Raw genomic sequence first — 13,733 nt, 5'->3', positions numbered from 1 at the left:
GAAAATTAATTCCTTACCCTTTAGGATTACAACATTTGATAGGTAATCTACTCATAATAGGAATATAAGAGATATTTCAATATATACTAGGATTTACACAATTACATTACTAATCTAATAAGACTGCAACACTCTCCCTTGAGTGTGTAAATACTCAAGTAAATGGCGCATCAAGTCTTTAGTGATGAAGCAAGTACAATTGATGAAGTTGTCAGCACAATGAGCGAATGCGAGTCTCAAATCAACGGAAGAATGCGTAAAAAGTAAAATTCACAAAACTTCGCTATGGTAAAACCTAAGCTGGGAGAAAACCCATAGACTAAGGAGAAAAATGAGAAGTTGCATTAAGTCAAAATTATACGTCTTTTGGACGCAAGTAGAAGAGCTCACAAGGGTATGATCAGCCCAAGATGGGTGCCTCGTTAAAACCTAGTTAGGTAGCAAAAACCTAGTGAGAAAAAATGCTCCTAATCATAGGGAAAAAGAGTACATTAAAATCAAGTGAGTACACTTCTGGATACTCCCTCTGAGTTTGACATAACTTCTAAATGAGAATTACAAGCATTGCATATGAATAATTAGACATACCAATTCCTCGGACAAGCTTCTGGAAGGTTGACTTCAGCAGTGGTGTAGTGTAGAGGTCGGCAAGGTTGTCTGGGATCGTCTTGCATGACTTCAATATCCTTATGCTTTGCTGATGTCAATGTGGACGTAATATGTCTTGGTGTTGACTTCGTTAATGTATGATAGCTTGGTCGGGTTGATACATATGGCATAATCTTCATAGATCATTGTTAGGACTCAATGATGGATGAAAACACAACAAGTACTTCGAATATGCTTAACAAGAACTCCTAACCACGTCTCACTTATGGTGTAGTGAAGTGAGGTGAGTCTTGGAACGTTTCGAAGATTTTGCAACGAATGTCATATTATGGATATTCAAGAAATTGCAATATCCCTAATGGTAAAGACATAACCATTTGGGGATTTTGCCTTGTGCGGGTTTGCTAAGTAACCTGCGTCAACATAATAAACAAGGCAAGCATCTTTCTGAGGATCAGGAGGGTTGGATCCGTTTAAGATGTTTTGGGATTTGCCCATGTAGTACCTTTAGGGTACGTCTTTAATACCAATTCAGTGGTTGCATGTAGGCGCGATGTTGCATCTTTGCCAAGATCAACAACGAATGAGATGTCCTGTCTAAATACAATGAGCTAAGTACAACGAAGCGCAAAATTGAACTTTAAATATGGAATTTTGGATTCCATAACCTCTTCAAGTGTCTCATTTGCATATAACGTATGGACGATCAAATGTATACTCAAAGGTGACACATTCGGGGTGTAGTTCGACTGTTAGACTAAAATACCGTCAGAACAACGCTTGAACTTCAGGTCAAGGCATAAATGAGTTTTCCTAAGATCATTCATCTCAAATTCCATCTTCAGGTGCGAGGCAGTTTTCTCAAGCTCTTCCGGAATCTTAGTGAGATTCGTGTCAACAACATAAAATGTAACTCTAGTAATTTGGAATAAGACTTCATAGTTTAACATGCAAAGGCATAATTCATCCCTGACTGATCGAATAATCACGTAGACGGGTATACCACATCCGTCTGATTTTTCAATCTATAAGTGAACGCCTCAAAACGAGTTAAGAGGGTGTTCCGTGGTTTGGAACTATTTGAACCAATCCATGTAATTCTTAAGGAACTTACATGTAAATCTCCATATCTATATCCACATGGAGAAACACTAACCACATTTCATAATGTTGCTATCAATCATAGGACGTTTGAAAGAAACCTTGTGTCATAAGGCGTGCATCATATCGCACTATTTCATTCATCTCATAACGCTTCCTTACCCATTTGTAACACAATAGGGTTACCTTGGCCAGTGTAGGAACGACAGGTCCAAAACACACTTTGGTAAGGAATTTGACCTAGATTGTAACTTTAGTTGTCTAATCAATTCTACGTTGTCACTTAATCAACAAAACATGGTTCGATATCGTCGCTTTTCATTTATGTTGGTAGCTATCATATAAGTGAAAACATCATCGATAATAATCTCATTTCAATTCCATTTAGCTCATCCAAACTAGTATACTGGACCAAAAACTTTAAGTCTCGGGAGAGATCCGGATTAATCTCATGAGATGAAAATGATTTGAGACAGCGATCGAGTTTAGATTTATTTTTGTGTTGTGTCTTCCTCTTCAAGGGAAGTGAATCCTATAAACCGAATGATCTGTCGTGCTCCAGGCCAAGACAGATTGATTGGCTATTAGCCGGTGTACCAGACTGTTCAACAAGGGCATCCAAACCGTCTAACAGGGGCGGCACACCCTCCAGGGATGTTGACTCGACGTCTGTTAAGTATGTCTATCCTTACAGGCATATGATCTCGTCACTTTAGCTAGATCAGAGGAATGCTTATGGAGCAACATTTTGAAATCTAGAATTTATCGCACTTACTTATCACATGTGTGCGGTATGAGGATCGAGATGAGACATAGTGGGTAACGTCCACGCAAATTCGGGTCGTTCTACAGGAATGTTGACATTCTTATCTCCTCCTAACGGCGGGAAGATTGTCTCATTAAAATGACAAGCCCCAAATGAGCGGTAAAGAGATCGTGTGCAAGGGCTTTAAGAGAGCTAATGTGAAGGAGAATCATTATCGACAAAAGATACACATCCTTCGTTGAGGACCCATGGTGGTACATTGCGGCGGTGGAACTTGGCACATGGAATGCGCACCTAAATGCGTAAATACGAAAATCGTCAAGTTCGTACCTAGTGACCAATTGTAACGTCATATAGGTTGGGTGGCAATGGGCCTCAAGGTAGACCAACATAACTGCGTACAAGGATTGCATAGCCCTAGGCAGGAACCGAAAACTTGGTATGTTTACCAAAATTCGGGCGATTATTTAAATTGCGCTTTATGATCGCTAGGCGAGACTCTTTGGGGTGAACATGAGAATTTAATGTTCAATTATAAACCCAAAATACTACAATACTTTATCAAAAACCGTCGATATAAACTTTCCAGCATTATGCAGTCTCCCGGACCTTAAGGAATAAGTAGGGTGATGAACCCTAAATCGGCAAAGAGGTTTAGTAGTGTGTGGACAAACATGTGACCAATTTGTTGATTCATCAACCAAAACCATAAGTATTTATATGGTCTGTGTTTGGGTTGGATTAGTCCACATATATTCCCTTAAATCCACTCATGAAAAATGATGATTTTGTATCTTTGAGAGGGATGATTTAGAAAATCAATTCCCTAATGAGCATGATTGGCAAAGTGTGCTTGTAGGCACAAGATCTTTACTTCGGGTAAAGAGATGTATTGTAGCATCATTATTCGACCTAAGTGTCCCAAAAGGTCATGCCAAAGTAAGTAAACTGCTTAATCACCCGACTATAGGCCAGCCACATGTGGCGTGTTTCCAATTAGGAGACAACCCATTGGCCCCAAATCAAAGCTTCAAGCTTATTTTTGGAGGTGGTGCAAAGATATTCACTCTATTTTCTTCAGTGGTTTCATTTATGATCATTGTCATCTCGAATATCCTTTGTTGATACACAAAATCAGCGAGGACTTTGGTACAACAAAAAGTGTTAAGTTTGTGACCTTCGCTAGATTGCTCCGGTCACTAGTGTGGATAATTATGTAAATTGATAGAGACAGGGAAGCAAACACAAGATGTACGTGGTTCACCCATATTGGTTACATCCACGGAGTAGAGGAGTTCTCATTAATTGTGAAGGGTTTACACAAGTACATAGGTTCAAGCTCTTCTTTAGTGAGTACAAGTGAATGCTTTAGTACAAATGATATTCGGAAATATTGTGAGAGAATGATCTCTATTTATAGAAGAGAGTTTCTAGTTTCATTCTGACATTGACACGTGTCGTGTTGTGATTGGCTTCTGATATTGACACGTGTTGCGCTATGATTGGCTTCTGATGTCGACATGTGTGAAGGAAATTTTGTGAAAAACATGTTCATTTGAGCAACATCTATGGCATGCAATTAACATTTAAAGACGGAATCATGCTTGTATGCACTCAAAAACAAAACATTACCCATGAAATTCAAAGCCTAGTAGTTATGTGAACCAAGACTCAACTCAAGAACAAAGTGAGTTGAGAAATTTTATACCTTTATTGATTCCTCTTTGCATAAGCAAAGGCTAATCACCCAAGGAGAGGGCTTTCATTCCTTGCTTCTTAGCTCCATGAATTTCTTGGATGATGATGGTTGAAAGGATTCTCCAAGTTCTCAAAGTTGAGAACCTCTAAGTCTCCACACCAAGGTAGGACTTGAAGAAGAGATGAGTGACCTAGAGGAAGTAAGATTGCTAGCTAAAATCCTCTAGAGTGGCCGGCCTCTTAGAGAGAAAATGGAGCTTGTGTTCTCATCTTTTCTCCAAAAAAAACTTTAATGAAGAAAAGGCTATAAAGTCACATTTGTACCTACCTTCATTGGAGTGACAAACTTGTAATAAGTCCAAAACCACTACCCCTTTCTATATGACCGGTTTTCCCAAGCCTTTGGGCTGTTTTGGGCTTCTTGAATTTTGTTTGTTAAGTTATCATACAACTTAAGCTAATGGGCTTGACGATTCGAAGCCCAATTTGGGCTTTAAGGCCCAAAACTAACTCAAGGTTTAAAACGAACTTATTCGTTTGATTAATTAACATATTAATTAATTCTTGCCATAAACAATTAAACCATTTAATTGTCCTTACTCATCTCCGTCAAATCCTTCAAGCATTATCTTACACTGTGTGTGATTCATTAGGTTCCTTTTAGCGAGGCAGTGGGCAATTAGAACTTTTTCAAATCGATTGTGAATTGAAACTTACTTTCAATTCCCCCTTTAGTGATTATACACATTTAGGGCTTCCACAAACCATGAATGATACCTAGCAGTATGTCATGGTTACCCAAGCTAATCAGAAGAGGTGGAGAACCTATTCAATTTAGGATTACAATGCAATATGGTCTTTCTCTAATACAATACTCTTGACCACATTGTTTGGTTTGATAGTTTATTCATGTCTACTATCCAATGTGATTCATTTACTTATATGATTAACTTGAATGTGATTTGGAACAACTTCCTAAATCTCATTCATACTTTGGCCAGAGATTCTTAATCATATCATAGAGTATTCTCCCTCAAACAGTTTGAAGGTTAGAGATCCCTTGTTGCGCATTCACTTGCCTCTATGGCTAAGTGGCTTAACCTCAACTATGCCGTGGACACCCTCGGATGGAGTGACTTTGACATAGTCAAAGATCAAGGACCTAACCACAAGATAACTGTGACATGAGTATGAGAACTCCTTGTTGATCGCATTTAGTGAACTCATTCTCTATTGAGCACCTACGTACTTGTCATGGTGTCAGTCACACAATGACTCGAGACCAGTCACTCTCCCTAAGAGAAGACGTAGCACGTACTGATCTTAACGGACTGTCAATGCCTAATTGGCAATCCTATGATCAGGAACGTTTAGGATATGTATACGAAAGAGAATGGTCTCATGAATCTAACTTCTTTAGATCGCATTCTCCCAATTACAAATTCGTTAAACTTATCGTTTAAGCGTATAACATTTATATGAGACGACTTCAAACAATAATCTTTGCCCTTTAATTAAACTATATTAGTTTAACATGTGAAATGTCCGTAAAGTATCATCATATGATTGGTTTTAGGGCACATTTCCAACAACGTGTCGTGTTGTGATTTGCCTCCTGGTTGGAGGGAAACTCTTCTGGATCCTTGACGGTATAACGTTGACTGGTGCTCAGTAGTTTCGGGATTGGTCAAGTATGGTACAAACAGTGTTCCCCTAAGTTCCCGAGTGAAAGAAGCTCCTCGGTTGGGGACTTACAAGATCCAAGCCATTAAGTAATCACGAAACTTCTAAGTACCAAAGTGTGGTATCATTTTCAATTGTCTTATCTGTCTCATATGTATATGTGGCATCTTCTCTAGACTGGAAGTACTTTTCCTCCATCCAGGGGTGGTATCTTTAACCGATGAAGATGCACAAGGTAATGTATCAATTTCACTTGAAGCTTACTTGTAGTTTCGGGCTTGGTCAAGTGTGATACAAACCCTATAGTAGGAGTCCCCCAAGTCGTCGAGCTAGGAGATTTGCTGAATGAGGTAACAGACAAGGTAAGCAATCAGACTTCCAAGCAAGTAACCTGGATCGGAGGTTCGACTTTGGCTTTCGGTTGATTGTTCTCATTCTCCTTGTGTCGTAAATAGCAACAAGGATAAGGAGAAGCAAATGGAGAAGAGATGATATAAGATACTTTTGCTTTTGAATAAGTAACTTTCCACAAGCTTATTCTTGAACTGGGCTGGGGGGTTTTCTGGTTTCCTCCAGAGTATAAGGCCGACTCAAGAATTTGAGGGTCAAAACGAGTCCATCAAATCTAGAGTACGTTCGACCCTGATGATATAGGATATTTTTGCCGTTGACAAAGTAGTGGATGTATCGGCACGTGTTCTGTTACGCTTTTCTCCACATGCTTCCTTGTATCCTTCTTACTTGCCCTATTTGTTCTTCAGGCAAATGTGGTATCTTCTCTGGAAGTATAAGATGTTGAAGATGAGTACTTGAGAGCAATGCCAGGTAAGTAATCAGGCAAGGGGTTTCAGGCAGTCAGTTCCTGATTGGAAGATTGATTCTAAGTGCTGACTGATTGCTCTCTTTCTCCTTGTCTTGCAAGTAAGAACAAGGCCAAAGGAAAAAACAGGGAAAAAACATGATATGGGAAACTCTTGCTTTTAACCCTGATGATATGGGATACTCTTGCTCTGGTGTGGCTTGTTTGCAGAGATATTATCGGGGGGAAAATAAGCTGAGTATTTCGAAAGACTCTGCTGAGAGTGCCATCTCGGATGTGAAGAAAAGTTGAGCATTTTTTTTATTTGCAAGACTGCCTGGCTGTGGAGGATGAAGGTCGACATATATAATAATTATCCCAACAGCGAATGGTAACGCTGTTCCTTTACTCTTCTCGGTCATAGCAATGTAGTGGGAGCTGCAAGATTCACGTGTTTTAACTTTGTCAGAGCACTTTGAAAAAATGGTCTATGGTATCTGGAAAGCTGATGTTGCGTGTGAAGATTACAGACAAGCTTTATCCAAGGAAATCTAGCTCTCGAAGTTCGAAGAACGGTGCCTCTTCGATTTTCGAACAAGCAATCCTGTCGGGGATCCGACTCTCGAGATTCGGAGAGCGGTGCCTCTTCGATTTTTGAGAAAGCAATCCTATTAGAAGTCTGGCTCTTGAGATTTGGAGGACAGTGCCTCTTCAATTTTTGAGTATGTAATCCTGTTGAGAGTCTAGCTCTCGAGATTCGGAGAACGGTGCCTCTTCGATTTTTGAGAAAACAATCATGTTGGGAGTCTAGCTCTCGAGATTCGAATGGCGGTGACTCTTCGATTTTTGATCAAGTAATCCTGTTAGGAGTCTGGCTCTCGAGATTCGGAGAGTGGTGCCTTTCGATTTTTGAGCAAGAAATCTTATTGGGAGTGTTTTCTCGAATGTGAATAAAGGTTGGACATTTTTGCTAGTCTGCCTTGCCACGAACCACGAAGGTTGACACACATAGGGACTTTCTAGTTATCAAGTAGTGGTGCTGTTCCTTTACCCTTGTGGGTAATAGTAGGGTAGCTGGACCTTCAAAATTTATGTGTCTAAACTTTGTCAGAGATCTTTGGCAACGTTATCTGTGGTACTCAAGGAGTAGATGTTGCATGTGGAAAGTGGTGCATTTTCAGAATCCGGAGAGTGGTGACTCTTCGATTTTTGAACCAACGACCATGTTGCCCTTTCTTTTATAAGGGCACCAATTGTGCGCAAGAAATACATTCAGAGAGTTATTGCTTATAGGAATTTTCCCTTTACTTCAGAGATTTATTGCACCTCATTTCTCCTTCATCATTTCTAAGAATTTCTGGCCTATCCAATCGTCGTTTTGACTTGAACTTTGGCAAAGAGGCAGCCATGCCTTTTCAAGACAACATGTGGCGCCCATCATTCTTATCCCTTACTGGTTCTCTTACCGTTGGAGACTCTGTGATGAAGAATGATATGACCGCTGCGGTGGTGGCCAGGAACCTTCTCATTCCTAAAGATAACAGACTATTTTCCAAATGGTCTGATGAGTTGGCTGCTAAGGATTCTCTGGCTCTCAGTGTTCAATGTGCAGGTTCTGTGTCTAATATGGCCCAATGCCTATTTGCTTGAACCCGCCAAGTTGAATCATTGGCAGTTGAAGTGATAAGTCTCAAACAAAAGATCAGATGGCTCAATCATGAGAATAAACAGTTGCACAGGCTCGCACATGACTATGCTACAAACATGAAGAGGAAGCTCGACCAGCTGTAGGAATCTGATGGTCAGATTTTACTTGATCATCAGAGGTTTGTGGGTTTGTTCCAAAGGCATTTATTGTCTTCGTCTTCTAGGGCTGTACCGCGTAATGAAGCTTCAAATGATCAACTTTTAGTGCCTCCTCTTTCTGGGGTTCTGCCTAGTACTGAGACTCCAAATAATCACCCTTTGGTGCCTCATCTTTCTGGAACTCTGCCGACTGCTAAGACTTCTCCTGAGCAACCTTTGTGAAGGCTCCCTCTTGTTTGTTTATTTTGGTTCATGTATATATACATATTTGTAACTTATCGGAGATATCAATAAACAAGCTTGGCTTCATTTCAACGTATTGTGTTAAATACACCAAGGCCTTCTTCACTAAGTTCTTTGAATTTTTCCTTTTGTTGAAGCTTGTATGTTGAAGTTTTGTGAGTGAAACATGTAAGTTGAGGTAGTGCTCCCTTAATTTCCTGAGTGAGAAAAACTTCTCATTTGGAGACTTGAAAAATCCAAGTAACTGAGTGGTCGCGAGACTTCCGAGTATCAAGGTGCAGTAGCATATGGTAGGAGTCCCCCAAGTCTTTGGTCGAGGGAGTTGACGAATGAGGCATTTCCTTTCTAAGTGGTAGCCTAAAAATCCTTCTTCATATATATTTGTTATGAAAGTTGTTAGGCCCAAAGAAGAGGAGTTCTAGGCAATTTTTTTTTCGATTTTTTGAATTTCCGAATTTTTGAATTTTCAAATTTTGAAAAAAAAAAAAAATATATATATATATATATATATTTTAAAGCTTTGTAGGTGAAGTTTTGGTGTTAAAGCTTTGTAGGTGAAGCTTTGAGGTTGAAGTTTTGTTGGGTACCATGAATTGATTTTGCTTCACACTATCTTTATCAAGATAGTGTGAAGTTTTTGTAGGTGAAGCTTTTGTGTTGAAGTTTTGTAGGTGAAGCTTTTGTGGTGGGGGAAGCTTTTGTGGGTGAAGCTTTTGTTGGTGAAACTTTTAAGGGTGAAGCTTTTGTGGTGGGTGAAGTTTTTGTGGGTGAAGCTTTTATGGTGGGTGAAGCTTTTGTTGGTGAAGCTTTTATAGGTGAAGCTTTTGTAGGTGAAGTTGTTGTGGGTGAAGCTTTTGTAGGTGAAGCTTTGGAGTTGAAGCTTTGTAGTGAAGCTTTGGAGTTGAAGCTTTTGTGGTGGGTGAAGCTTTTATTGGGTACCATGAATTGATTTTGCTTCACACTATCTTGATCAAGATAGTGTGAAGCTTTTGAGAATTTGTAGTTGTCCTCCATTGATGAAGCTTTTGTTGGTGAAGCTTTGGAGTTGAAGCTTTTGTTGGTGAAGCTTTGGAGTTGAAGCTTTTGTTGGGTACCATGAATTGATTTTGCTTCACACTATCTTGATCAAGATAGTGTGAAGCTTTTGAGAATTTGTAGTTGTCCTCCATTGATGAAGCTTTGTTGAATTTCCCATTTTTTTTTTTTTTTGGGAAACTAGAAATTTGAAAATGTGGGAGAGACAACATATACAAATTTTGCTTCCACACTGTTGAATAAGAGATTGTGATGCAAGCCACACCTTGTAGTAGTCGAAGGTTTGGATGAACCATATAAATTGAATTTGCTTCGAACAATCTTGAATTTGCGTCGAAGGTTTGAGAATTGTAGTTGCCCTCCATTGATGAAGGTTTTGTTGGCACCATAAATTGGTTTTGCTTCACACTGTCTTGATCAAGAGTGTGTAAAGCTTTTGAGAATTGTGGTTGAACTCCTTTGATGAAGCTTTTGTTGGCACCATAAATTGGTTTTACTTCACATTGTCTTAATCAAGAGTGTGTGAAGCTTTTGAGAATTGTGGTTGCCCTCCATTGATGAAGCTCTTGTTGGCACCATAAATTGGTTTTGCTTCACAATGTCTTGATCAAGAGTGTGTGAAGCTTTTGAGAATTGTGGTTGAACTCCTTTGATGAAGCTCTTGTTGGCACCATAAATTGGTTTTGCTTCACACTGTCTTGATCAAGAGTGTGTGAAGCTTTTGAGAATTGTGGTTGAACTCCTTTGATGAAGTTCTTGTTGGCACAATAAATTGGTTTTGCTTCACACTGTCTTGATCAATAGTGTGTGAAGTTTTCTACAAGTTGTAGTGTTTGCATTGTTACAGAGGGGAAATGTTTGAAGCAAATGCAAGAGGGCTGAAAACTTGATCTTCGTATGCCATGCACTGAAGTTGTTGTTGGCTTGTAATAACACTTTGTTGGCGATTATAACTCTTGTTGGGCATAAGTGCTCTCTTAGTTGAGTTGTCAAGCTTGAGGGTTTTTAATTATTTGTGAATGCTAGGAGTTCACATGTACAAGTTGTACCACTCATCTTCTGGTAGGTGGAATGAATGGTCAGTTGCTTTCATCACTTGGTTGGTGGTACGAAAGTGAGTTCCTTCATCACCTTTCATCACATTTCATCACCTGGTTGGTGGCACGAGGATAAGTTCTTTCTTCCCCTGGTTGGTGGCATGAATGGCAAATTGCCAAATGATATTAGAGTATGGATTGTACATTTCATCACTTGGTTGGTGGCATGAAGGAGAGTACAGGTTGTACATTTCATCACCTGGTTGGTGGCATGAAGATGAGTTCCTTCTTCACCTGGTTGGTGGCATGAGTGGCAAGTTGCCAAATGATATTAGAGTACGAGTTGTACATTTCATCACCTGGTTGGTCGCATGAAGAAGAGTACGGGTTGTACATTTCATCACCTGGTTAGTGGCATGAATGGTAAGTTGCCAAATGATATCAAAGTACGGGTTGTACATTTTATCACCTGGTGGTGGCATGAAGGAGAGTACAGGTTGTACATTTCATCACTTGGTTGGTGGCATGAAGATAAGTTCCTTCTTCACCTGGGTGGTGGCATGAGTGGCAAGTTGCCAAATGATATTAGAGTACAAGTTGTACATTTCATCACCTAGTTATTAGTATGAAGGAGATTATGGGTTGTATATTTTATCACCTGGTTGGTGGCATGAAGATGAGTTCCTTCTTCACATTTCATCACCTGGTTGGTAAGAATAAGGGCAAGGTGTCTAGGCACATTGTAGCAAGTGTCGAATGACACAAAGTATGTTAAACCCTTTCAAAGCACAGTTGGCTTATGTATGAATGTGTTGGAATGTATGATTGAACGAATATACTGTGAAGCTGTTCATTTATTTGTATAGTCTTGTTGACATATACTTAGACTTTGTTTCATGTTGGAAGCATTCATATTGAAGCTTTGAACCCAAGTGTTTCATTGCTAGGAATGTAAAAAGATTAGGACCGAGTTGTCTAAATCACCTCTTTATTGAATTCATGACAAATAGTCTTCATTACATAGGATGCCGAACGGCTGAAGCTTAACACTTGTACAATGTGAGTTTACTTGTAATAGTACTTCAAGTGATCAGCGTTTCATGGATGACCAAGGATCTTGCCATCGAAGCTTCTAAGCTTGTAGGAGCCAGGACGACTGATGCCAACAACTTCAAACGGTCCATCCCAGTTTGAACTAAGTGTTCCTTCACTCAGGACTCTGTCGCAGAGTAATCTTTTCTTTAATACCTAGTCCCCCACTTTGAAAGAACGAGGTTTGACCCTTGAGTCACAGTAGTTGGATATGCGCTGCTTGTAGGCGACATTCCTCAAGTGAGTATGGTTTCTGTGTTCCTTAACTAGATCTAAGTTGAGGGTAAGTTGTTTATCATTTTCTCTTTGTACGTAGTTCTGGACTCAAAACGTTGCTTGCTCGAGCTCAACTGGGCCTCTGTACCAAAGGTAAGTGAGAATGAGATTTCTCCTGTTGATGTCCGATACGAAGTGCGGTATGACCAAAGAACTTGGGATACAATTTCTGGCCAACAACCTTAAGCTTGTCCAAGTTGGTTTTCAAAGTTCCCTTGATTATTTTGTTGATGGCTTCAACTTGTCCATTAGACTGTGGATGAGCTGAGGAGGCAAAACATAAGTTGATGTTGAACTTAGAGCAGAACATCCTGAACTTATTGTTGTCGAACTGTCGCCCGTTGTTAATGATTATCGCATTAGGAATGTCGAATCTGCAAAGGATGTTCTTCCATACGAAGTCTTCTATTTTTACCTCAGTAATGGTTGCCAAGGGTTCTACTTCGGCCCACTTTGTGAAGTAGTCAACTGCAACGATTGCATAGCAAACATGGCCCTTCCCTGCAGGCATTGGGCCGATTAAATCAAGTCCCCATTGGGCAAAAGGCCAAGGGCTAATCATAGGAGTGAGCAGCTCGGGAGGGGAGTGACGAATAGTTGCGTAACGTTGACACTTATCATATAAGCGGGATATTCTGATGGCATCTTAGTGGAGTGTTGGCCAGTAATATCCTTGGTGAAAAGCCTTGTGTGCTAGGGATCGAGATCCAGTATGATCTCCGCAGATTCCTTCATGTATTTCCCGAAAGACAGTTTACGCCTCTGCGGGTGTAAGGCATCTTAGGTATGGTATGTTAAAACCCTGTTTGTAGAGTTGGTCATTAATGATCAAGTAACGGGTAGCCTTGTATCGAATCTGCTTAGCTTGAACGTTGTCATTTGGAAGGGTGTCATGAGCAAGGAATCTATAAATCGGGGTAATCCAACTATCCTCCTGTTGTAAGTTGCACACTTCCACAGCCATGGTGCTTGGTGCTGCCAACAATTCGACATGAATTTTTCTCCCAATCTTGTCTTCCACCGTTGAGGCGAGGCGAGCCAAAGCATCTGCATGACTGTTTGCCGCTCGAGGAATTTGGGTGATCTGGTAGTGGAAGTGCTTGAGCAACAATTATGTTTGTGCCAGATATGCTACCATGAAGCTATCCTTAGCGTCAAAGTTATTGGTGACCTGGTTAACCACCAATTAGGAGTCACTGAAGATATCAATTCGTTTAACCCTAAGGTGTTTGGCCAAACATAAGCCTGCTAGGAGGGCTTCAATTCGGCCTCATTGTTCGACTCTTTGAATTTGAAACGAAGAGCATACTCCATCGCCACTTTGTCAGGGGTCGTAAGGACTAGTTCTACTCCACAACCCTGTTAATTGGACGAGCCATCAACATATAGACACCATGTTGGGGCTGTTGGTTCTATTTTTTTAGCTTCCGAGGGTAATGAAACCACTTCTTTAGGCGTAGAAACAATGTCAACAGGATATGTGAAGTCAGCGATGAAGTCTACCACTGCTTGACCCTTCTCAGCTGGCTTTGGTTGGTATGAGATGTCAAACTCACCCAATGCTATCGCCCATTTGACCATTCGCCCG

The sequence above is a fragment of the Malus sylvestris genome, chromosome 8 (genome assembly GCF_916048215.2).
Source record: "Malus sylvestris chromosome 8, drMalSylv7.2, whole genome shotgun sequence".
Taxonomy (NCBI): domain Eukaryota; kingdom Viridiplantae; phylum Streptophyta; class Magnoliopsida; order Rosales; family Rosaceae; genus Malus; species Malus sylvestris.
The sequence above is the reverse complement of the archived record's forward strand: the minus strand, read 5'-3'. Positions refer to the sequence as shown.